Source organism: Lepisosteus platostomus, chromosome 5 (genome assembly GCF_059453375.1).
Source record: "Lepisosteus platostomus isolate fLepPlt1 chromosome 5, fLepPlt1.hap1, whole genome shotgun sequence".
NCBI lineage: Eukaryota > Metazoa > Chordata > Actinopteri > Semionotiformes > Lepisosteidae > Lepisosteus > Lepisosteus platostomus.
In genome coordinates, this window is record NC_142615.1 from 68,908,939 (window position 1) to 68,935,973 (window position 27,035).

The 27,035-nt window shown below is 46.4% G+C and overlaps 1 protein-coding gene and 1 non-coding gene across 2 annotated transcripts in view; both read right to left on the minus strand.

Moving 5' to 3' along the window:
* LOC148671925 (GTPase IMAP family member 7-like) overlaps positions 1 to 27,035 on the minus strand; it is a 396,318-nt gene that overhangs the window by 147,458 nt on the left and 221,825 nt on the right. The gene's annotated exons all lie outside the window — the stretch shown is intronic.
* Positions 8,520 to 8,591, minus strand: trnae-cuc (transfer RNA glutamic acid (anticodon CUC)). Its single transcript has one exon. It is a non-coding gene; the product is annotated as a tRNA-Glu (tRNA).

The window sequence follows — 27,035 nt, forward strand, 5'->3', positions numbered from 1 at the left end:
CACAAAGTGAACACAGTACTGTGCCACTGTGATCACACACTGAACACTGTACTATGCCACTGTGATCACACACTGAACACTGTACTGTGCCACTGTGATCACACACTGAACACTGTACTGTGCCACTGTGATCACACACTGAACACTGTACTGTCCCACTGTGATCACACACTGAACACTGTATTGTCCCACTGTGATCACACACTGAACACTGTACTGTCCCACTGTGATCACACACTGAACACTGTACTGTCCCGCTGTGATCACACACTGAACACAGTACTGTCCCACTGTGATCACACACTGAACACTGTACTGTCCCACTGTGATCACACACTGAACACACTACTGTACCACTGTGATTACTCACTCAACACACTACTGTGCCACTCTGATCACACACTGAGCACACTACTGTGCCACTGCGATCACACACTGAACACAGTACTGTGCCACTGTGATCACACACTGAACACAGTACTGTGCCACTGCGATCACACACTGAACACTGTACTGTACCACTGTGATCACACACTGAGCACAGTACTGTCCCACTGTGATTACTCACTGAACACTAGCGTCCCACACTGAGCACAGTACTGTACCACTCTGATCACACCCCGAACACAGTCCTGTGCCACTGGGATCACACCCCGAACACACTACTGTGCCACTGGGATCTCACACTGAACACACTACTGTGCCACTCTGATCACACATTGAACACACTACTATGCCACTGGGATCACACACCGAGCACACTACTGTCCCCCTCTGATCACACACTGAGCACAGTACTGTCCCACTGTGATTACTCACTGAACACTAGCGTCCCACACTGAGCACAGTACTGTACCACTCTGATCACACACCGAACACACTACTGTGCCACTGGGATCTCACACTGAACACACTACTGTGCCACTCTGATCACACATTGAACACACTACTATGCCACTGGGATCACACACCGAGCACACTACTGTCCCCCTCTGATCACACACTGAACACAGTACTGTGCCACTGTGATTACTCATTGAACACACTACTGTCCCACTCTGATCACACACTGAACACAGAACTGTGCCTCACAGATACCACACTAAAAACACTACTATGCCACTGTGATTACTCACTGAACACTAGCATCCCACTCTGATCACAGTACTGTCCCACTGTGACAACACGCTAAACACAGTACTGTCCCACTGTGTCTGTATGAACCCCTCTCTCTCTCAGGTCTCTCGCTCGCTCTCTCTCCTCTCAATTCAATTCAAGGTGCTTTATTAGCATGACCGATGAGTACAATCAGTGTTGCCAAAGCAAATAAAAATAATAAAATTAACATGGAACAAAACAAAAAATAGAAGTAAAATAAAATCTAAAGACATATTACAGATATTTACAACAAAGACATTATAAAATATTGACATATACTGTAGGCGGCTGGAGCATTATTGGGAGACAGACTCACTGTTCCTCAGGCTGTGACAGGAGATCACATACTGGGCTGCCAGATCAACTGAGTTCCCTCCTCCCTCTCCCAGTAGGATTGGGACCTGTTGTGGTTTTGGCAGGTGTGGGAACTCTGGGATTAGATTTCTGAATTTCGGCAAGAATGTTTCTCTAATCCCAGAGTATCTGTCACAGTGCAGTAGGAAGTGCACCTTTGTCTCTATTTCTCCCCGCTGGCAGTGGGAGCACAGCCTGTCCTCTCTGGACAGCCAGGTCTGCCTGTGTCGCCCAGTTTCTATGGCCAGGTTGTGGTCACTGAGCCTGTACTTCGTCAGGGCCTGTTTCTGTTTATTTTTTATTTTGGTCAAATATTCAGCTAGTGTGTATTGTCTGTTTAAGGTTCTGTAGCATTCCAGTTTGTTGTGTTTGTGTGTGTCCCAGTGTGTGAGATATTGCTGTTTGATCTGTGCTGTGATGTGGTTGAGTCTGGGTTGTGGTGCTCTAGCAGTGCTGTCCTGAGGCTGGTTAGTGTCGGTGTGGCTCAGGTCGGTGAGCCTCAGGACCAGCTGGCTCAGGGGGCTCTGTTTTGTGCTCAGCTCTTGGCTCAGCAGGGCTTTGTGGTGGTAGGAATTTTGGCCGCTGTTTTTTAGGTGTAGCCAATACTTTAATATTCTTTTCTGTATATCAATAGTGGGTACTGGCCTAATTCGGCCCTGCACCCGTTGTTAGGAGTTTTTCTCTGCACACGGAGGATGTTTCTACAGTTTCTGTGGGGTGTTTGTTCCACTGGGTGTAATCCTGGTCTGTGAGGGGACCCCACACTTCACTGCCATATAGGGCAACGGGTTGGATTACACTTTCAAATATTTGGAGCCAGATTCTTGTAGGTGGGCTGATGTTGAAGAGCCTCCTTCTTATTGCGTAGAAAGCCCTGAGTACCTTCTCCCTCAGTGCCTTCACTGCCAGGTCAAAACTCCCGGAAGAGCTGATGGTGAGACCGAGATATGTGTAGCTGGATGTTTGCTCCAATGTGTTGTTGTTCAGTGTGAATTTGTACCTGTTTCTCTCTTTGTATCTCGCGAGACTAAGTGAGTGAGTGGGCGGAGCTTCGGTGGGTTTGATTGTGTGGCGGTGTTTCTTCACTAGTTTTGTGTTTTTCTGTCTTTTATGGGGAAAAGCGGGATTTATTTTCTCGTCATGGCCGGTTCTGGAGGCTCTGATCCTCCAGACCTCTCATTTGAGAAATTAACTCGACGCCATGGTGCGAAAATCTCACTGTCTTCTGTCCGCTTGAGAGGTGCGTTCTTGCGGTCGGGGAGGTCGTGGGCTGCAGGAACATCAGGTCCGCTTCCCGCATGAGTGGAGGGATAGTCATTTTCCTGTAATCTACCGATCTGGCAAACACCCTGGTGGAGAAGGGAGTCGTCCTGGTCGGCACCTACACCCCGGTCCTGCCTCTCGCGGCCCTGGCTCGAAAGATCACCCTCTCCAACGTGCCTCCGTTCATGAGGAACGAGCTGCTGGAGAGGGAGCTGTCCCGGTACGGACAGGTGGTCTCTCCGATCAGGACAGGTCTACGTCATCTTAAAAACCCCCACAGAAGAGATCAATGTGGCCCTTAAATTTCGGATTGACAGCTGTGACTACGTTGTATTCGTGACTTCAGAATTGATGAAGTGCTTCAGGTGTAGGAGCGAGGGGCATGTGGTGAAGAACTGCCCGGAGGTGGAGGAAGAGACGGGCAGGGAGCCTCAGCCCCAGGGCGCACAGGAGGCTAGCCGACAGCGTCAGGCAGCGGGGAGCGGAGCAGCGCAGGGAGGCAGCGGGGAGTCAGAGCCCACGGCCGGGGTGCAGGAGAGGAGATCGCTGGAGGGAGCAGGTGAGCCTGAGCCGGTGGTGTCCCAAGCAGGAGAACAGACAGTAAAGAGTGGACCACCGCGCAGCCCTCAGAAGAGCAGGGAGCCCCCCACACCGGAGAGCAAGAGACGAGCGCTGGCGGAGCAGGGGAGCGGCAGAGCCACACTGCTCAGGAGAGTCAGGGAGAGAGAGAGTAGGCAGTGACACCGACAGGGGAAAACGCGTCTCAAGCGCCAGCGAAAACTGTAGACACGGTGTGGGGAGGAAATGAATTATCATCTGAAAAAATAGACGATGGTTTTAAGACACCACGGAGAAAGCACACAAAAAAATCTGTGCAGAGTGCGGTGCAGAAGAAGCGCAGCACAGACTCCTCTCTCGCCTCGGGCTCCTCGGCCCGGCAGAGCTGCAGAGGAGGCTACAGTTTCCAGAGCATCAGGGAGTTCTTAGAGAAGACTAAAGGTAAGAGGGGAACTGTGGTCGAGGACTTTTTTCCCCGACACCGAGCTCTTTGTCCTCTCCGCAACGCACCATCTGAAGAGGGGCTCGGGTGCGAATGACTTCAGTGATCAGGAGAGATGGCGCCTGAAGAGCCTTTTAGGTAAGATCAAGGCAGGACCGCGAAACGCACCTCAGCACGAATGAGTCCTGTCCCTAACATCACATTACTATCCGTCTGCGTGCTACAGTACATGTCTGTTCGTGTTTTATGTTTTTTCTTTTTTTCTTTTCCGCAAACATAGGCGACATTAGGATAGGCAGTTTGAACACCAATGGGTGCAGGAGGGCTTTGTTGGAGATTATCAAAGAAAAGAGCCTGCAGGTGACTTTCCTGCAGGAGACCCACACCGACAGCTCCAACATCGTCGCCTGGCAGCGGGAGTGGCAGGGGGACATCGTGTACAATCTGTGAGCGCGGGGGTCGCGGTGCTGTTCTCTGTGGGGTTCAAGCCCCTCTCTATCGCCGTCCAGGAGGTGGTGAAGGGTCGCCTGCTACTCGTGCGAGTAGTTCTCGGGAAGAAAACCTTTGTTTTTATTAACGTTTACCCGACACTCAGAGAACCATTAATACACAATCCACGAATGGACATAGAACCGGGCCGCTCCTTGGACTTTACCAGCAGACTGGTCCACGCCAACATCACACAGCTCCACCACCTGCTGGACGTGGATCAGGGCTGCTGGCGCAGCGTGGGGTGGGCGTGTGACGCGCTGGGACTACACTCGCGGCGGTGTGTAGACAGGTTTCTTAGTCAGCTTCGCTCTGCTCTGCCTCTCGAGGAGATGCTGCTGATCCAGGGTCTGTTTGAGGATCACCGCCTTCCAACCACACAGCCTCCTTTCCCTGGTCTGCTAGTGTCTCCTGCGCTCAGTCCCGGACCGACGGGATCTCTCTTTGAGCCCATTGCCTCAGAGGAGAGGTCTCTAGCTGGTGTTGGGGGGAAATGTCTGTACAGACTAGTCGTAACATCTAGGCACCAGGCCCAGCTGTCCGCTCTCCCTGACACTCCCTGGAGGGCTCGTCTGGGAGTGCTGGATGACGTCCGGCCTGCCTGGGGTAGCCTCTACAGATTTCCCCTCAACAAGAGGGCTGGTGATCTGCAATGGAGGGTCCTGCACACCATCCTGGGGGTCAACTCGTTTGTGTCGGTTCTGGACCCGGCGGTGTCTGACGCCTGTCCCTTCTGCGCTCAGAGGGAGACGGTGTTCCACTGCTACAGCGCCTGCCCCCGCCTGTCGGCCATGTTTGCCGTACTGATCCGGCTCTTCACCAACCTTGGCCTGGCCTTCAACGATGTTATTTTCGTGTTTGGGGTGGGTCATACAAAAAAACGGAAAACTCAGACCCTCCTCGCTAATTTTCTGCTGGGCCAAGCCAAACTCACCATCTACAAGACTCGTAAAAATAAAATCTCTGGTTCCGGGTCTGTAGACTTGGTGAGGATGTTTGAAGGGTTGGTGAAGAGCAGGATATCGTTAGAATTTTTGTTTGATAAATCTCATAATGACCTCGGAACCCCATGTGTCTGTGTCCCCAGGGGAAGTTTACCACAGCCAGCGATGTGTGGGCGTTCGGGGTGACCCTGTGGGTGTGGGTGTGTTGGGGGTGACCTCGTGTGTCTGTGTCCCCAGGGGAAGTTCACCACGGCCAGCGATGTGTGGGCGTTCGGGGTGACCCTCTGGGAGATGCTGAGGCTGTGTAAGGAGCAGCCCTACGCCTCCATGACAGATAAGCTGGTGATCGAGAACGCTGGAGAGTTCTTCAGAGACCAGGGCAAGCAGGTAACAGCCACACCTGGCCAGGAGTACCTGTACCTGTCTCTCTCCTGTTCAAGAGGCTTGACTGTGACTGGCCCTGGTCAGCATCTCCATGTGATCGATTGCTCCTGATCCATTCACTGTGACTGGCCCTGGTCAGAATCTCCATGTGATTGATTGCTCCTGATCCATTCACTGTGACTGGCCCTGGTCAGCATCTCCATGTGATCGATTGCTCACGATCGATTCACTGTGACTGGCCCAGGTCAGTACACTGTCCAGTCCTGTTAGACCAGGAGGACAGCTGGTCTGGTGGTTCAGGTCCGGTCCTGTTAGACCAGGAGGACAGTTTTGGGGTACCGGCTCCTCGTCTCTGCGCCCCGGTGTGCAGGAGAAACGCGTCAAACACCGTCCACAGGGGGCGCCGCTGTGCTGTATCGGACCTCTGGCCACAGGGGGCGCTGCTGTGCAGAGCAGGACAGGAGCAGGTGGAGTCAGTCCAGGGTGTTCTGGGGGACGGGGGGCTCGGCCGGCCAGCGTTGAGGTTTAGGGGTGAGGTCGGCGGGGCAGGGGTGTGAATACTACCCCAGGGGCGTGGGCGCTGTAGGTACTGCTGTCGTGACACACTGGATGTCTTTGTGTTTTTTTCCTTCTTCTTCACCGACTACTAATGTTGTACATAGCGTACGGGACAGATTGTTACACTAATATATGGAGACGTTGGTGCGTTCCCCATCTGCGGTCCTCGCGCTGCCTCTGGGCGGCGCTGGCGTGTCGAAGGCTCTCGGGTTCGTCTGGTTCTTGTCGTGAATCTTTTTGTAGAAGTTTTAATAAAGTAACATTTTCAGATAACTGGGTGTCCTGTTCTGCTTTCTGCATCCCGAGTGATCGACTGCCCCTGCTGCTGACTGGAAGTCATTAGTTAAAGGGTATCCGCATCAACAACAGGGCTGTGCGGCTTGCTCCCCACCCCCGCCCCTCTGTGTACAGCAGAGCCTCCTGTCCTGACTGGGGGAGCTCACCCAGCTGTGTCTGGAGAGAAGCCAGGGTATCAGCTTGTTCCCCCCTCCCACCCCTCTCTGTGTACAGCAGTGCCTCCGGTATCAGTTTCAACACTGGCTGGGTACAGAGGAGGGAGAGCTGGCGAGGAGCGTGGCTCCGATCCTATCCTTGATCCGATCATGGCTCTAATTCCTGTAATTTATGAGAGCACAATCACAAAGCGTCTAAAACTGTACAACTCCAAGGTTCAGAAAACGTTTTTACAGAAGCTATCCAGACAGTTTGGGGTCATGCGCTTGTATGATCCAGCTGGGGATTCTGTATGACCCTGACAGAGACACACTGATTCCAGGTGAGAGACTCACACTGAGGTGACCTGTCTCCAGCTGTATGACCCTGACAGACACACTGATTCCAGGTGAGAGACTCACACCGAGGTGACCTGTCTCCAGCTGTATGACCCTGACAGACACACTGATTCCAGGTGAGAGACTCACACCGAGGTGACCTGTCTCCAGCTGTATGACCCTGACAGACACACTGATTCCAGGTGAGAGACTCACACTGAGGTGACCTGTCTCCAGCTGTATGACCCTGACAGACACACTGATTCCAGGTGAGAGACTCACACTGAGGTGACCTGTCTCCAGCTGTATGACCCTGACAGACACTGATTCCAGGTGAGAAATTGACACTGAGGTGACCTGTCTCCAGCTGTATGACCCTGACAGACACACTGATTCCAGGTGAGAGACTCACACTGAGGTGACCTGTCTCCAGCTGTATGACCCTGACAGACACACTGATTCCAGGTGAGAAATTGACACTGAGGTGACCTGTCTCCAGCTGTATGACCCTGACAGACACTGATTCCAGGTGAGAGACTCACACTGAGGTGACCTGTCTCCAGCTGTATGACCCTGACAGACACACTGATTCCTCACCCTCACTGCTGGGCAGACACAGCGTCACTCGGGCTCCAGCACCCCCCCCCACGTCCCCTAGCGTTAACCCACAGTGGACACTCCATCTGGCTCCAGTCTGGTGCAGTGTCGTCCCCTAGCGTTAACCCACAGTGGACACTCCATCTGGCTCCAGTCTGGTGCAGTGTCGTCCCCTAGCGTTAACCCACAGTGGAAACTCCATCTGGCTCCAGTCTGGTGCAGTGTCGTCCCCTAGCGTTAACCCACAGTGGACACTCCATCTGGCTCCAGTCTGGTGCAGTGTCGTCCCCTAGCTTTAACCCACAGTGGACACTCCATCTGGCTCCAGTCTGGTGCAGTGTCGTCCCCTCGCGTTAACCCACAGTGGACACTCCATCTGGCTCCAGTCTGGTGCAGTGTCGTCCCCTAGCTTTAACCCACAGTGGACACTCCATCTGGCTCCAGTCTGGTGCAGTGTCGTCCCCTCGCGTTAACCCACAGTGGACACTCCATCTGGCTCCAGTCTGGTGCAGTGTCGTCCCCTAGCGTTAACCCACAGCGGACACTCCATCTGGCTCCAGTCTGGTGCAGTGTCGTCCCCTAGCGTTAACCCACAGTGGACACTCCATCTGGCTCCAGTCTGGTGTCGTTGTTATCATTATTATTATCCATGTTATCAACATTATCATTATCAACATTATCTGGTGATAATGTTGATAATGTTGCTATATTGGCCCTATACAATTTCTTGCATTAGGAATGTGTCTTTTCACAGACCCCAGCTTGCTCTCCATGAGACACACAGACAGGGAGGGAAGCTGGGGGTCAGAGTGCAGGGTCAGACATTGGACAGCACCCCTGGAGCAGTTGGGGTGAAGGGCCTTGCTCAGGGGCCCAACGGAGTAGGATTTCTCTGCTGGCTGCGGGACCAGGTTTGAACCTGGTTTGAACCAGCAACCTTCCAGCCACAAGAGCAGATCCTCAGCCACAGAGCCACCGCTCCGCCCCAGAAGAATATTGACATTCCCTGACTGGGAATCGAACCCGGGCCGCGGCGGTGAGAGCGCCGAACCCTGACCACTAGACCACCAGGGACACTACAGCGACACTTGACCGCGCAGCTGAAAGATCACTCCCTGTAGTGCGACAAGCTTGCAAAGCCCCATGAACACCTCTTCTATTTCTTGTCTCCCCGCAGGAATCACGTTATTATGAGCGACATCACCGTGGCCCCCTCCAGCAGTGACCTGGACCAAGTCCTGCTCGATTCGGCGAACGAGTACGTGGTGTGCTTTGCGTTTACATCCTCTGAGGCAAAGGGAGCAATACCTAAACATCTTGGAAAGCAATCTGACCTCCTCCTAACGAGGGACGGGTGAAGAGGTAGCTCCTGATCTCGAGCCAGAGGGAAGACGGGAAAATGGTTCAGGTCAGGGGAAGTCACAGCCCTGACGCGGGAGAACATCAGACTATTCCTAGACTTCAAGAGAGAACAAAGGCAGACCGAACGTGAAGTTCTGTGTGGCGTCAATCTACGACGAGGTCCACATCGGATCTTCCGTTTACCTCTTCGAAAGGGGGGCTCTGGCCAGCAAGCACTTCGAGCTGCCTTCCCAGCCGGGGGTACCGGCTGTGCTGACAACTCTGCACGACTCCGTCCAGCTGGCGTTCCGCCCGCCGAAGTACGGCGCGGGCGAGATCGCGAGGTATCGGGTTCTGTACCAGAAGCCGGGCGACTCAGCTTGGGGGGAAGTGGACACCGATGACAACAAACCAGAGTTCACCGTGTCGGGGCTGGACCTGAACGCTTCTTATCGATTCGGCTGCCAGGCGGTTTGCAAACCCAGAGTCGGCTGTACCAGCGACGCAACTCCTTCCTGCAAGACGCTTCCTTCAGCCCCCCCCGGAGCTCCTCAGCAGAAATCAACAGGACCAAACTCCATGACGGTCACCTGGGACATGACCACCTCTGTGGGACAGGGAGTCAGCGTTACTTCCTACGAAGTTGAATACAGAGAGGTCTTCAAGGGGGCAACGGACGAGCAAGACAGCAAAACATGGACGAAGCTCAAAGCCAGAGGGAGGGTGTGCACTCTGGAGAACCTAAGGGGAAGGAAGTTCCTACATCGTCCGGGTTTATTCCGACTGTGGCAAAGAAGGCAAGAGTCCACCGAGCCCCGAGACTCCAATAACAATCCCGAAGGACAGCAGAGTCAAGTCAGGGGTGTTAAAGTACAGAGCGACCACTTCCTAAACTTCTCCACTTTGATAGAGCGCGGGCAGCCTTCCTTATACAGGCTGTCGCTGGAACAGGAGCCCACCGACGAGCAGCATTTCCAGCGCTTCACGTTCGGCAGGAAAGTAGAAGAAGGGAACAATAAGGTCATCATCCTTCTGGGGGCCACGGGGGCAGGGAAGACCACCCTCATCAACGCGATGATCAATTACATCCTGGGCGTGCAGTGGGAGGACCGGTTTCGATTCAAGCTGATCCACGAGGAGACCAACCGCTCACAGGCGGAGAGTCAGACCTCCATCGTGACGTCCTACGAGCTCCACAACCAGAAGGGATTCGTCGTCCCCTACTCCCTCATGGTCATCGACACCCCGGGGTTCGGAGACACGCGGGGACTCTCTCTCTCCCACATCGATGCTGTGTGCTTCGTGGTCCAGGCGTCTCTGGCGCGGCTGACCTCCATCCAGCAGTACGTCTTGGACTCCATCCTCTCCATCTTTGGGAAGGACATCGCCGAGAACACCCTCGTCCTCGTCACGTTTGTGGACGGGAAGGACATCCCCGTCCTGGGTGCCATCGAAGCCGCGGGCCTGTCCTGCCGCAAGAAACGGAAGGGCAAAGCGACGCACTTCGAATTTAACAACTCCGCCCTTTATACACAAAACGAGAGGCACGAAACCGATCCCAACAGGGAGGGCTCCAGGACAATGACGACTAAGAGGACGAGAACAAGCTGGAGAAAATTGTCTGGACGAACAACATGAAGCAGCTGAAGAGGTTTTTCCAAATGTTGGAGGAGACGGAGGGGAAGGACTTGGCGCTGACGAAGAAAGTCCTGGAGGAGCGCGAAAGGCTGGAGACGGCGATGGCGAGGCTGCTGCCTCAGATCTAGGCCGGGTTGGCGAAGCTGAACGAAATGAAGAAGATCAGGGCATGTCTGGAAAACAAGCAGGCCAACATGGAGCAGAACAAGAAGTTCGAGACGGAGATCGAGGAGCTGGTCCCGAAACGGAAGAACACCAAGCATCTCTCAATAAACTGCAACAACTGTCTGGTTTCGTGCCATTCAGGATGTTTCCTTCCCAATCTCTGCGCCGTCATGGATGACGCTGGATTCTGTGTGATTTGTCCAGGTAACTTCCACTACTCCACTCACATATCTGAAATGACGATGTGGGAGGTTTCGGTAGAGGAGAAGCAGCGGGACAGTACGGCGCCGGCGAGATCGTGAGGTATCGGGTATCCGAGATGACGATGTGGGAGTACGAAGTGGTCAAGGTCATGAAAACAGTCAAAGAACTCAAAGAACTCAAGGACAACTTTGTGAAGGCTTCCGGCAAGTTCCTGTCGACGAAGGAGATGCTTGAGAAAATCTAAATGGACTTCCAGACGATTGAGGACCGGATCATGCAGCTGATCAGGCTGTCCTCCAACTGAAAACTGTTTTCACACTGACATCGCTTCTTCTGAGATAATCCAGATTGTGAAGACGACTGCGCCCTAGCAGATCAAAATATATCCAGATCAAAATCCAGATATTAATACATACATACATAATCCAGATAATGAAAGCTCTGTCCACGGCCGCCTACATCGAGCTGCTCATCCGCAACGAGGAAGAGGAGGCCCGCATCGCCGAGCTGCGCAAGATGAAACAGAACGCCGAGATCCTCGCCAAGATCGCCAACAACGAGAAACTGCTGCCAGAGGAGCGCAGGATCGCGAGGGAGAGAAAAATCGCTCAAGATGTCAAACTGGCGAGCTCCGTAGTGAGAGCCTGGACTTCAGGACACTGAACACGTTCCACACCGCCCGAGAACTCCTGCAGGACACTGAACACGTTCCGCACCGCCCGAGAACTCCTGCAGACACTGAACACGTTCCACACCGCCCGAGAACTCCAGCAGGACACTGAACACGTTCCACACCGCCCGACAACTCCAGCAGGAAACTCCATCTTGCGTTAAATCTCGAGTAAACCAAAACACAGAATAATGTTCGGGTTTCGTAAAATAACTGTTCCTAATAGTTCAACTGAAATAAAATAATAACTTAGTTCTACTCAATCCCTTAGTTTTAAAATCTACAAAAATCATTTTACATTCTCTAAATTCAAAGCTTTCCTTTCACCAGACCTCCAGCCAGACTGATGTTGGCCTCTCTCTCAGGCTGTCGGGATAAAGCTGCCTTTCAAATCAATCGGCATCCTGCTGCGACAGATGATTTAATGTCCACAGGGGAAAGTGTGGTTATAGATTATAAAGACCGCAGGACACCTCAGGGTTTGCAGACAACGGTCAGACGAGAGAAGGCGTCTCTGCCTTTCCTGACCACATCTCCTTAGCAGAAGATCTGAACACAGATCAAATGCTTCTAAGGAACAGCCGCTTCAAGAACAGTTCTCAACACGTCAGTGTGAATTTCAAATCGCATTTCAATGTTTTTTGTCTGGCGTCTGTACTTGGTAGATCCCTACGCCAGTGAAAAATGAAAAATACCTTTCCTCTGAGTGACCTGTCGTGCTCTATTTCTGGGTGACCTTGGACATCATCCATCTCTAACGAACGGTGTTGACTTCTGACGATTCTTCTGCACTCTCTCTCACCTGTATATAAAAGCACACTTCAGTCACCTGCGGGCGCGAGGCCCTGCTGACAAGAGACGCTCTGGTCCTCAGGTACGGGGCTGTGAAAGAGCGAGAGGCTGGAAGTGGGGCCTGCTCCTCCTCTCTCTCTCCCCCGTGTGCGCTCACAGGGTCGGTCTCTCTGAACGTGCCGAAGACGGGCGGAACTCAACACCCCTGCCTGGACGACGAGAGGAATAACAGGCGAACAAAACACTTAAGGACACCGACCGACTGACCTTGCCGAGAGCGTTCATGAGGTTTCAGACCGAAGTTCAGGAGGAAGGCGAGAGCCGCCGCTCGCCTGCGCTCGTCAGTCTCACACTCAGCACATCTCACACTCCTTCACCGCAGCAGCTCAATCCTCTCCAGCGCACTCTTTACAGTCCAGCTGCACCACGGAGAGGAGACCCAGGAACACCTGAGGGGCGACGGAGAGGAATCCACTGTCACACACAGCAGTGACACGGGCACACGCAGTCACATGGGGACACCACAAGGGAACTCACAGCAGATGATCGCTCGACGGCATCGCAGCCGAAACACGGGGTCGAGCCCCGAGAATTTCACAAGGCACTCAAAGCCAATCGATCACTCTCTTTTCTTGAGATCACGTTAATGGAGGTTCCAGGAGAGAACATCAGAGCAGGAACAGGATACCCCCATCCCCACAGTGTGACTGTTCCCGCCAGAGCCCACAGACCACACTCATTCCCCAGCACAAGTCCTGAACTGAAAGACAAGAACCGGGGCAAACCAGTAAGTTACTGCTGATCACTACTTAATAAACTTCAAGGTTTAACAGACAACCTGCAGATCTCCTGTTTTCGGTTTTTATATCGTTGTTTTTGAGTCAAACATCCAGAACACCCTTTCATAACGCATCTGTACGCCCTGTTCTTGCATTTCTTTGGTTTAGTTTCTGCTCACTTCCCCTGGAGTGAAACACACCTCCGAAATAAGTGTTTATAAAACTTTCATTTCTCTTTACCTGAACTCAAACCTGCAAGAACACATCATCATACAGAGCTTCAGCACAGCGTATGTCCTGTCACTTATTTTTATACTGTATTACTGTATTTGAGGTGTCATCTGAACCGAAGCAAACCTCGAAAACACGTCATTACAACATTGTTTCTGTCGATTTTAGCAGTGGTGATGCAAACCTCCAATATAGACGGTTTGAAAACGTCCTCTCTGTTCAGCTGAAGTGCAGCAAATGTGTCAATCTGTTTTTAGTTCATTTATTGATCAAACTGTTTCTATCAGCCCTGGATCTGCCGGAGCCACTTCGACACACCGGTATCCTACAATTTCATTAAAAAAACACTTGATATTTACTTCAGAAGGAGGAAATACAAATATCAACTAAACAAGCCGGCTAGTCAAAGAAACAGCACATTTAAACCTACAAAACTACAATTTCACTCAAAATGTCAGACGCCAACTGAAATTAAAGTGGCCTTCGAGATCAGTTCAGTGAGCTCAATAATAAAGACACTTTCACACCAACAGACCCACAATTTCACCACAAACACATGGAGCTTGTGTCTGTGAAGGTGAAGTGTGAGACGATTGTGTCATCAGGAGGGAGGGCCAGAGCAGTACAGCAGAGAGAGCCATCACTGTTACCCACATACTCTCACACCGGTCCCATGTAGAACTGCTGTATTAAACTGTCTGGTGAAGAGACGCGTCTGAGACTTCTCATGATCAGGACAGGTCACGGTAAACATGCAGAAAGTGATGGTGAATTCTCGTTTCGCCTGTGTCTTATTTCCTCATTGTCAAACATGCCAGTCTGTGTTATTGTGCGTTTTGAAAAGTGGTTGTCGTTTTCTTTAAATGTTTCATACAAAAATGCTATTTGGAGAGTAACTAATTAGATATTCCCCTTGACTGAGGATGTGTACAGTCATCCATCAGGACTGGTACATTTAAAAACGACAGGAGAGAGCGCCACCTACAGGCGAAAGGCCACATCACAGCAGCAACGTGTGAACAATAAGACTTTTACACCCAAAAACCTCAATATCTCCACAACCCCATAAGCACAATGATAAAAAGACACTTTTACACAATTTCACCACGAACACAATGAGCTCAATGATCAAGACACTTTTACACAATTTCACAACAAACCCCCCGAGCACAATTATAAGACACTTTCACACAACTTTACCTTAAACCCCCCGAGCACAATGATAAACAGACACTTTTACACAATTTCACCTCAAACCCCCCAACCTCAATGATAAAGACTTACACAACTATCACAAACCACCCGAACACATTGATAAAAAGACACTTTTACACAATTTTACCACAACCCCCCCCCCCAAGCAAAATAATAAAAATACAGTTGTATACAATTTCACCACAAACCCCCCCAAGCTCAATGATAAAAAGTATTTTACACAATTTTACCTCAAACACCCGGAGCACAATAATAAAGACACTTTTACACAATTTTACATCAATGATAAAGACACTTTTAAACAATTTCACCACAAACCCCCCGAGCTCAATGATAAAAAGACACTTTTACACAATGTCACCACAAACCCCCGAGCACAATGATAAAGACTTTGACACAATTTAACCTCAAACACCGCGAGCTCAAAGATAGACACTTTTACACAATTTTACCTCAAACCCCCTGAGGTCAATGATAAAAAGACACTTTTACACAATGTCACCACAAACCCCCGAGCACAATGATAAAGACTTTTACACAATTTTACAACAAACCCCCCGAGAACAACGATAAAACGTATTTTACACAATTTTACCTCAGTGATAAACAGACACTTTTACACAATTTTACCTCAATGATAAAAAGACACTTTCACACAATTATACCTTACACCCCCAAAGCTCAGTGATAGACACTTTTACACAATTTCACCACAAAGCCCCCGAGTTCTATGATAAACACTTTCACACAATTTCACCTCAAACCCCCCGAGCTTAATGATATACACTTTTACACAATTTCACCACAAACACCCCGAGCTCATTGATAAAGACACTTTTACACAATTTTACTTCAATGATAAAGACACTTATACACAATTTTACCTGAAACCCACCAAGCTCAAAGATAAAGACTTTTATACAATTTTACCTCTAACACCCTGAGCACAATGACAAGAACACACATTTACACAATCTGACCTCAAACACATCGAGCTCAATGATACAAAGACTCTACACAATTTAACCTCAAACACCCCAAGCCCAATAATAAAGACACTTTTACACAATTTCACCACAAACCCCCTGAGCTCAATGATAAAAAGACACTTTTACACAATTTCACCACTAAGCCCCCGAGCTCAATGATAGACACTTTTACACAATTTCACCACAAAGCCCCCGAGCTCAATGATAAAGACACTTTTACACAATTTCACCACAAACCCCCTGAGCTCAATGATAAAGAAACTTTTACACAATTTTACCTCAAACCCGTCGAGCTCAATGATAAAAATACAATTTTACCTCAATGATAGACACTTTTACACAATTTTACCATGAAAGACACTTTTACACAATTTCACCACTAAGCCCCCGAGCTCAATGATGGACACTTTTTCACAATTTCACCTCAACCCCCCCGAGCTCAATGACGGACACTTTTACACAATTTCACCACAAATAGCCCGAGCTCAATGATAAAAACACTTTTACACAATTTCACCACAAACCCCCTGAGCTCAATGATAAAAACACTTTTACACAATTTCACCACAAACCCCCTGAGCTCAATGATAAAAAGACATTTTCACAAATTCACCACAAACACCCAAAGCTCAATGATAAAGACACTTTAAAACAATTTAATCAAAAACCCCCAGAGCTCAATGAGAGCTTTTACACAATTTTACAATGATAGACACTTTTACACAATTTTACCTGAAACCCACCAAGCTCAAAGATAAAAACTTTTATACAATTGTACCTCAAACACATCGAGCTCAATGATAAACACTTTTAAACAATTTCACCACAACCCCGAGCTCAATGATAAAAATACACTTTTACACAATTTCACCACAAACCCCCCAAAGCTCATTGATAAAAAGACACTTTTACACAATTTTACCACAACCCCCCCGAGCTTAAAGATAAAAAGACACTTTTTCACAATTTCACCACAAACACCCTGAGCTCAATGATCAAGACACTTTTACACAATTTCACCTCAAACCCCCCAACCTCAATGATAAAAACACACTTGTACACAACGATAAATAGACTTTTACACAACTTTACCACAAAACCCCCGAGCAAAATAATAAAAAGACACTTTTACACAATTTCACCTCAAACCCCCTGAGCTCAAAGATAAAAATACACTTTTACACAATTTCACCTCAAACCCCTTGAGCTCAAGGATTAAACGATTTTTGCACAATTTTATCTTCAACACGCACATCACATTCTCTCCACTGCACATATCATTTCCATACCTCCTCCCTCCTCATCCAACTTCTCTGGTTCCCTTCTCTCCAGCTTCTCTCTTCTTGACTCAGCATCCCTTAACAAACTAGTTACAGATGCAGCCATTCAAAATGGGTGAGGTATTTCGCGGCATACCGCGACACGCCCACCGGGGTATCACGCGGTATCACGTGTCACGTGACTAGCTATCCGGCGTCGCCTTGTAAAACCGCCAGGGGGAGCTTAACCTCTCATGTACAGCATTCGAGCCTTTAATTTTGAACTGTGTATTACAGCATGTTAATCATCAGTCATTCAAATGTTGGTATATTTTATGAAAGCAAGATTGCTCAGTTGGACAAAAGTACACAACCTACCTTTATCAGAAATATTTATGCATCAAAGCCTTTACTGAAGATATTACTAATAGTATTAATAATGGATGACTTTGGACAAGCTGTATACTCAAAGTATAATTTCTTTAGCACATTTGTACAAGCACTTGGAATCTGTCCAAGCCATACTTTGTCAGGCATTTTGTTTTACTTCAACGGGGCATAAAAACTTCCTTGCTTTTAACAGGGCGTTTCATAATTTCTAGCTACGAGAATGATTTAAAATGCGACACCTATCATTCAACTAGAGCTTAAAATATCACAAGGAAAAATACACACCGGTATTCCATTTCTCCCTAAACATTGTAAGCTTCGAAGTCTTTAACTAACGTGATACCGGAGTCAACAAGCATACTTTTAGAATTTGATTAAAAGGGAATATAATATGGAATCGCGTATCTCAAGAATTTAATAACGGTATGATTATATCCGTGTACTGCGGCAGGGATGTGTAGGGCTGTTTCGCCTACCTGATCATGTGAGCTCTCTTGTAGCCTACTGGTCTAGGTGCGTGACTACCAACTGACAGGTTGGGTGTTCGAATCCAGCTGGTGCTGTACTTTCCATTTTTATTTATTTATTTTTTAATCGCGTAACATAAACATATTACCGTATGCAAACTGTACTGTATACAGTATGTATATGTATATTTAATGTCTTAACTGTGCCCGTTTAATTGAATTGAAAAAAAATATTTAACACGAACATTAAGCTGCTTACATCTTCCGCCTGAGAACAGTCACCCGTTGCTACCCAACGCAGAATGGTGATTGGCTGACACCATCTGACACCCCTCTGATTGGAGAAAAAAGACGTGCTGGTGTGCTATACCAGGAAGAGGATTTCTTTCTATTCAAAACGTGTATTTTAAAAGTTTAAGAAGTAAAAACCTTACAGCGTACACAGATTTCTAAACTGATCAGGATCGTTATCTTTGTCTTATGCATAATAATGTTCACCGTTCTGTCCAGCAAATTAATAATAAACTTTATTTTATATAGCGTTTTAAACGAATAAGTAATTAGATTGCTCATAAACCTAATCACTTGCTTTTTCTTTTTATTTAGGCTCAGATTTCAACTATAGATCGTATTATTAATAACCATAATAACAACCAACCAACAAAAACAACCATATAAACATAATGGTGGTGCTGGACCTTCCAGTTTTATTTATTTATTTTTTAATCGCGTAACATAAACATATTACCGTATGCAAACTGTACTGTATACAATATGTATATGTATATTTAATGTCTTAACTGTGCCCGTTTAAGTATTGAATATTTATATCTAATTTTACCACTGAAGGGAAATCTTAACATAAACATACAGTATATGGCTGGTCTCGGTACTTTAAAGAAAAAAATACACACCAGTATTCCATTTCTCCCTAAACATTGTAAGCTTCGAATGAAACCACTAAATAAAGACATAAATATAGAAATCTTAAGATTTGTTTTATTTAATGTTGGTAGCAGGATGAACTGTCAGAGTGTATATTTTGTCGCAAAGTTGCTACAAGATGTTAACAGTGAAAAAGGTATTTAGAAATGAGTTATTTCAAGATGAAAAAGAAAACATACACGAAACATGGTTTCATTACGACCAGAATCGGTCTTGAGATATTTTTAACTTGATTTACAGTATTTGAGAGGTATGTCTTAACACCGATACTACAGTGCTTAAGTACTGCTCACGTATATGTTTCTAGGTTTATATTATGCATTTCATACGGTCAAATTACTTTTGAGCAACTAATAAGAAGCGCTAAACGGTATGCGTTTTAGTTTCGTTTTGTGCTGGAACCCGTGGATTGATTAGAGATATCAAGTACATACAAGTCATTTTTTAAATGTTGTAGTTCGTCTTGAAAAAATGTTACGAGTACATCATCTATCAACAATTACACAGGTTCTGTTTCCATATTGCGGATTTTGGTTAGGTACAGTATTATCAAATCCAGTGGCGCTGTGTGTTACTTTACTGAGTCCCAATCTGTGATTGAAACCTGTAAAACCGGTTTAATTCGTCACAGCCAGCACTCTTCAGGTGTGAGGGTCTTCTGCTCAGAATGAAACGCTAAAATGTTTGTGTATATTCTAATGGTAGTGGGGGCAGGGTGTGTGGGAACAGGTTTGTTCTTCACACCTGAAACATTTTCTCTGAAAGGATTTTCTTCGAAGTTTAACCGATCTTGTTACAGCATGTTACAGTTTACTATTATTAACCATATTAATTTTAAGTGCTTAATGTAAAATCTTGTAAAAATATATTTTCATTGTTCAAATATACATTAATATACATTAAGTCTGACTATCATATAATAAGTTAAATACAAAACTAAATAAAAAATAGGGTTAAATATAATTCAAAATATTTTGCTAACAATGTTAACTGTTTATGAATAATAAAATGTATTAACTAAGGAGTAGGATGGCACAGTTGTTAGTATGTTTTTTGTTTTGTTTCTTTTTCATAAATACCACAGTAGTACCTGATGTCTCAGTGGCTTTCAAAATTAAATTATGCATGCAAACCTGTGAACTAGAAAGATAACTAAGATTTTAATACTAATTAAATGACCGCGGGCACTTCCCACCCCCTCTACATTCTCAGAGTAGAACAGACTAACCTTCTAATGAAAGACGGTCCACCCCCCACGGACAGGAAAAGTGCCCACAGGCACTTAAACTTAATATGGTCAGTAACGGTAAACAGTAACATGGTAAGAAGGAGCACGTACAAACGTTTTCGAAATAACCACATGTAAGACTCTGATCCTAAAAATGTTTAGGGAGAAAGTGGAATACTGGTGTGCTTCCAGAAGAATCAGTATGGCTCAGAGATTAAATAAAACTTCACAGACATTAACGAAGAGCATAACGCGTGTACTGTATACACTGCAAGTACAACCCAACTCTCTGCAGGAGTGCTGGCTGTGACGAATTGAACCGGTTTCACGGGTATTTTCAAAGTAGGAGGTGAGATTTCCAGCGAAAGACACCCCCCCCCCCCTCAAAAACCCAGTAAATACAGTACTTACTAGTTAAAGGCTAGGCTCCCGACTACGGCGAAAGGAACCCTTCTTTCATTAGAAGACAATGAACATATTTTAGCCCTGAATGAATTAATAGCAAACATGGTTTACATAAAAGACATTTTTCCAAGAAAGTTTAGCCTTTGTCACTAATGAAACCACTAAATAAAGACATAAATAGAAAAATCTTAAGATTTTTAAAATACATGACTTTGCTAAAATTTATTTGAAAATAAAAACAATTACAACCGCCAGGGGAGAGAGAGAACAGGGGAGGGATGTTGGTTTTGCATAAGGGGCGGGGCTATGGAAAGTAGGTATGTTTGGGAATGTGTAGTTACATGTTCTGGCTGTTTGTGAATTATCGTTGTTGAGTATGGAGTGTTGAGGTATTGATTTTGTGTAATGCTTTATGTTGAAAATTGAGGTGGATTTTGTTTATGATAAACAGGATAAACTGGGATGGGAGGAAGGTTTGGTTTTGCATAAGGGGCGGGATTATGATAATTGGAGGACTTTGCGAGTGTAAAATGGTTTGATTATTTGATTTTGTATTGTGGTTGTTATCTATGTTTTTGGTTGGTATTATGTTTATATGGTTGTTTTTGTTGGTTGGTTGTTATTATGGTTATTAATAATACGATCTATAGTTGAAATCTGAGCCTAAATAAAAAGAAAAAGCAAGTGATTAGGTTTATGAGCAATCTAATTACTTATTCGTTTAAAAAGCTATATAAAATAAAGTTTATTATTAATTTGCTGGACAGAGCGGTGAACATTATTATGCATGAGACAAAGATAACGATCCTGATCAGTTTAGAAATCTGTGTACGCTGTAAGGTTTTTACTTCTTAAACTTTTAAAATACACGTTTTGAATAGAAAGAAATCCTCTTCCTGGTATAGCACACCAGCACGTCTTTTTTCTCCAATCAGAGGGGTGTCAGATGGTGTCAGCCAATCACCATTCTGCGTTGGGTAGCAACGGGTGACTGTTCTCAGGCGGAAGATGTAAGCAGCTTAATGTTCGTGTTAAATATTTTTTTTCAATTCAATTAAACGGGCACAGTTAAGACATTAAATATACATATACATACTGTATACAGTACAGTTTGCATACGGTAATATGTTTATGTTACGCGATTAAAAAATAAATAAATAAAAATGGAAAGTACAGCACCAGCTGGATTCGAACACACAGCCTGCCAGCTGGTAGTCACGCACCTAGACCAGTAGGCTACAAGAGAGCTCGCATGAGCAGGCAGGCGAAACAGCCCTACATAGCCCTGCCGCAGTACACGGATATAATCATACCGTTATTAAATTCTTGAGATACGCGATTCCATATTATATTCCCTTTTAATCAAATTCTAAAAGTATGCTTGTTGACCCCGGTATCACGTTAGTTAAAGACTTCGAAGCTTACAATGTTTAGGGAGAAATGGAATACTGGTGTGTATTTTTTTCTTTAAAGTACCAAGACCAGCTATATACTGTATGTTTACGTTCCAAAATTAATATCGTTTATGGCCTTCACACGCGTTACAGTATGCTCCTATTCTTTTTATGCTCAGCTACTAAGATTTCCCTTCAGTGGTAAAATTCAATATCTACAACGGGCACAGTAAAGACGTTTACAGTAAGTCTTTCTACGACAGTCCAACGGACCACGAGTGCCCGTCGGTCAACCAATCACGCACCGCGGTATCGCGTGTCATCTTACCTGCGGTACGTGTCTGTACCGCTTACTTTGAATGGCTGCATCTGTACGCACATGAAACCCACCACATCTATTTTAGATCCCATTCCCACCACTTCATTCCAGTCCTGTTTCTCTTCTCTCTGTCCCATGGTCCTCAATATTATACATGAATCCATGAGCACTGGTGTTATACCAACGGTCCTCAAAACTGCTGCCATTACCCCCTTGCCAAAAAAGCCTAACATGGCTCTCGACGATCTTAATTTTCACCCCATCTCCAACTGACCCTTTCTTCCTAAAAGTCTAGAACGTGCTGTCACACTCCAGTTACATCACCATCGATCATCTAATAGCTTCTGATTCTGGTTCTCTCTCTATACTCATCCTTCTTGATCTCAGTGCTGCTTCTGACACTGTTGACCATGACATCTTACTTTCTCGTCCTGAGACTGTGTTTGGAGTTTCTGTCACTGCCCTCAAATGGTTCAAATCTTACCTCACCGATCGCTGTCACTTTGTCTCTCTCAATGGGTACAGGTCTGAAATTGGTCTTGTCAAGTCTGGTGTTCCTCAGGGCTCAATACGGGGCCCCTTGCTCTTCAGCATTTACATGTTCCTACTTGGTCAGCTTTTAAGATCACATGGCCTCGGCTTTCATTTTTACGCTGATGATACTCAACTATACATCCATACCAAACCCGACACTGATGTGGCTGTCTCTATTCTAATGTTTTTTTCATCTTAGAAATATCGCTAGACTACCCCCTATGCTATCACTAACTGTGGCTGAAAAGCTGATCAACACATCTGTATTCTCTCAAATTCACTACTGTAATGCTCTACCTGCAGGGGTATCAAAATCTACTCTGAACAAACTGCAGTCTGTCCAAACCTCAGCAGCCAGAATCCTGACCAGGTCTGGTGCAAGTGACCACATCACTCCTATCCTGGAGTCCCTGCACTGGCATCCAGTTAAATTCTGTGTGGACTTTAAAATCCTCATGCTCACCTGTAAGGCTCTGCATGTCTTGGCACCTCAGTACCTGTCTGAGCTATTATCGCCCTACTCTCCACCTCACAACCTTCGCTCCGCTAATTCTGCCCTCCTTACTGTCCCTCAAGCCCCTCTACACTCTTGGGGTGACAGGACCTTCTCCTGTTCTGCCCCCAAGCTCTGGAACTCTCTCCCCAAGGATATCAGAGAGTCACCTTCTCTAAACTCCTTCAGATCCAGACTCCAAACCCTCTTCTTCAGAAAAGCCTTTACTGAACTGGTTCCATTCTTCACCCCTCTGCTCTTCTTAGTACCACCTTCCGAAGTCTCCTCTGTGCACCGTAATTGTGTTGTATCTTGTGTATTCTTCTTATTTATTATTGTCATCCTGTAAAGCGCTTTGAGAAGCCACCTTTAAAGGGATTATAAAATAAAGTTTAACACCCCGAGCTCCATGATAAACAGACTTTTACACAATTTCACCTCAAACCCATCACACTTACATCACCAATTACCTCGGTGTTGGTGGAGGGGAGTCCTCGTATCCTGTAAAGCGCGTTGAGTGGAGTGTCCAGAAAGGCGCCATATACAGATTCAGCCACGCAAATCATTACGTCATACCGCGGTAAGTGATTGGCCGGCCAAAATGACCGACAGGTGCGCTCGTGGTGCGTTGGTCGGTCGTGGAAAGATTTCATCATTTGATCTCTTTACTGTGCACATTTAAATCCGCTTAGTATTGAATATTTATATGGAATTTTACCACTAAAGGGAAATTTTAGTAGTTGAGCTTTAAAGGAAGAGGAGCATAACGCATCTGAAGGTCATAAACGATATTAATTTAGAAACATAAACATACTATGTCTCGATATTTTAAAGAAACAATACACACCAGTCTTCCATTTCTCCCTGAACATTTTAAGCATCAAAGTCTTACATGTGGTTATTTGGGAAATGTTTTCACGTGCTCCTTGCTCCCTCTGACGACGATACCGGACGTTTATACAGTAGACAGCGCTCTGTGAGAGAAGTGACAGTTTCAAGCTTGTCTGCAAAGATGCTCGATACCAGAGTAAACTTGTTCCGGTCGAGAGGGAACGCTGGCGCATTTGGCTGCCGCTCCTCTCACCAGTTTTTCATTTCTATCTACTTATTTATGTTTTTTTTTCCCTTTTTCTTCTCGATTACACTGATTTCTAATTTATCTATTTTCATCCGCTTCACACGTTACAAATTCACAAATGCGACTTCCACTGCATTGTGAACTTACTCAACCGAAGACCTTCACCTCTTGCTACCGCCTTCTCTGGATTTCCTTCCCGTCTCGCTTCATCGATCATGTCTGTGAGGTACACTGCACTGCAACTTCTTCAACTAAAACAAAGCTACTTCCTGGTCAAAGACACATTCGATTACTGCCGTTTTACTGGGATTTTACGACCGACTCGCTACATCCATCGCAGCACAGGACGCCGTTCTTTTCGTTCGTCTGCCTGCGGAGTCTCTATCCCTGCCTTTCGCCGCACGTCTGTAAGTCCATCACGTACCGGCGCCGATCTAAAAAATTTCCTCTCACTACCGCACCTGGAGCGCACTCCGCTTCTCCCTGAATCCCCGAGACTGGCCAGATCAGCGCTACTCAACACCCGCTCCGTTAACAGCAAGGCTCTTCTTTTATGTGACATTATCAAAGAAAAACAACTGGACCTTCTGTGCTTAACCGAAACATGGCACAAACAAAACGATGGACTCCTGTTCAACCAACTAGTTCCTCCTGGATATGGTTTCTTTGACCTTCCGCGTCTTTCAGGCAGAGGCGGGGGCATCATTGTTATTTACAACCTTTTTTACAGTCTAAGTCCTATAGCTATACCTCCTCCCTCTTCTTTTGAGTGTCTTGTTTTAAATGTTTCTATCCCCCAATCTACTATTATTGCCACAGTTTACAGACCACCCAAACCCAGTGGAGTCTTCTTAGGTGAGTTTGGTGATTTTCTCTCATTCTTATCCCTTAAATTTAAAAGGATCCTTATTCTAGGGGACTTTAATATACACATTGATTCAACCTCTTCCAGTCTGGCTAAAGACTTCCTTTCTCTTTTGGGATGCTTTGACCTTGCTCAGTTTGTTTGTACCCCTACACATAACAAAGGACACACCTTAGATCTAATTATTGCAAATGACTCCTTTGTCTCCCACTGCTCCCCCCTTGATCTAGGCCTCTCTGACCACTTAGCCATTCTTTTCAATCTGGAATTACCTGTTTCTAACACCTCCTCCCCCTCACGCTCTGTAAATTTCCGCAACTGGCGATCAATTGATCACCCAAGGTTTGCAAATTCTGTTCTGTCCTCCTTATCCTGTTTCTCTTCCTCTGACCCTCTAGAGGACAAAATACAGTTACTTGACAATGCTCTTTTATCTACCCTCGACACCTTTGCTCCTTTAAAAACTCGAACCATCTCCTTCTCTCGCCCTGCCCCCTGGTACAATGACCATCTGCGTTCCATGAAGGCAGCCTCTCGCAAACTTGAGCGTAGGTGGCGTCTTTCCGGCCTAAATGTACATTATCAGGCCTGGAGAGATTTCTTATCTGATTATAAGGTTACTATAGAGTCTGCTAGATCCACCTACTTCTCTCACATCATTGAAAATCACCAAAACAATCCCAGACATCTTTTCTCCACCATCAACAGACTGCTCAAGCCAAACTGCCCTACCACATTACCTGCCTCATCACAACTTTGCAACACATTCTTAGATTTCTTTAGTTCTAAGATTGACAACATCCGGCATCACATTCTCTCCACTACGGATATAATTTCCACACCTCCTCCCTCCTCATCCAACTTCTCTGGTTCCCGTCTCTCCAGCTTCTCTCTTCTTGACTCAGCATCCCTAAACAAACTAGTTACGCGCATGAAACCCACCACATCTATTTTAGATCCCATTCCCACCACTTTATTCCAGTCCTGTTTCTCTTCTCTCTGTCCCATTGTCCTCAATATAATACATGAATCCTTGAGAACCGGCATTGTACCAACGGTCCTCAAAACTGCTGCTATTACCCCAGTGCCAAAGAAGCCTAACATGGCTCTCGACAATCTTAACAACTTTCGCCCCATCTCCAACTTACCCTTTCTCTCTAAAATTCTAGAACGTGCTGTCACACTTCAGTTACATAACCACCTCATGACAAACAACCTTTTCGAACCCCTCCAATCTGGCTTCCGTCAACTTCACAGCACAGAAACCGCCCTAGTCAAAGTCACCAACGATCTCCTAATAGCTTCTGATTCTGGTTCTCTTTCCATACTCATCCTTCTTGATCTCAGTGCTGCCTTTGACACTGTTGACCATAACATCTTGCTTTCTCGTCTCGAGACTGTGTTTGGAGTCTCTGACACTGCCCTCAAATGGTTTAAGTCTTACCTCACTGATCGCTGTCACTTTGTCTCTCTCAATGGGTACAGGTCTGAAATCGGTCTTGTCAAGTCTGGTGTCCCCCAGGGCTCAATACTGGGCCCCTTGCTCTTCAGCATTTACATGTTCCCACTTGGTCAGCTTTTAAGATCACATGGCCTCAGCTTTCATTTTTACGCTGACGATACTCAAATATACATCCATACCAAACCCGACACTGACGTGGCTGTCTCTATCCTATCTAATTGCATCTCTGACATAAAAATTTGGATGACTCAAAACTTCCTTCATCTTAACTGTGACAAGACTGAAGTCATGCTTATTGGTACCCCCCATCAACTTCGTAAAGCCAGTCCTGTAACCCTGTCTGTAGATGGCTCTGTACTTGAGCTTCAATCAAAATTGAAAAACCTTGGGGTTATATTCGATTCTGGCTTAACATTCGACCCACATGTACAGCATACTGTCAAAACATCTTTTTTTCACCTTAGAAATATCGCAAGACTACGCCCTATGCTATCATTAACTGTGGCTGAAAAGCTGATCAACATATTTGTATTCTCTCGAATTGACTACTGCAATGCTCTGCTCCCTGGGGTATCTAAATCTACTCTGAACAAGCTGCAGTATGTCCAAAATTCAGCAGCCAGAATCCTGACCAGGTCTAGTACAAGTGTTCACA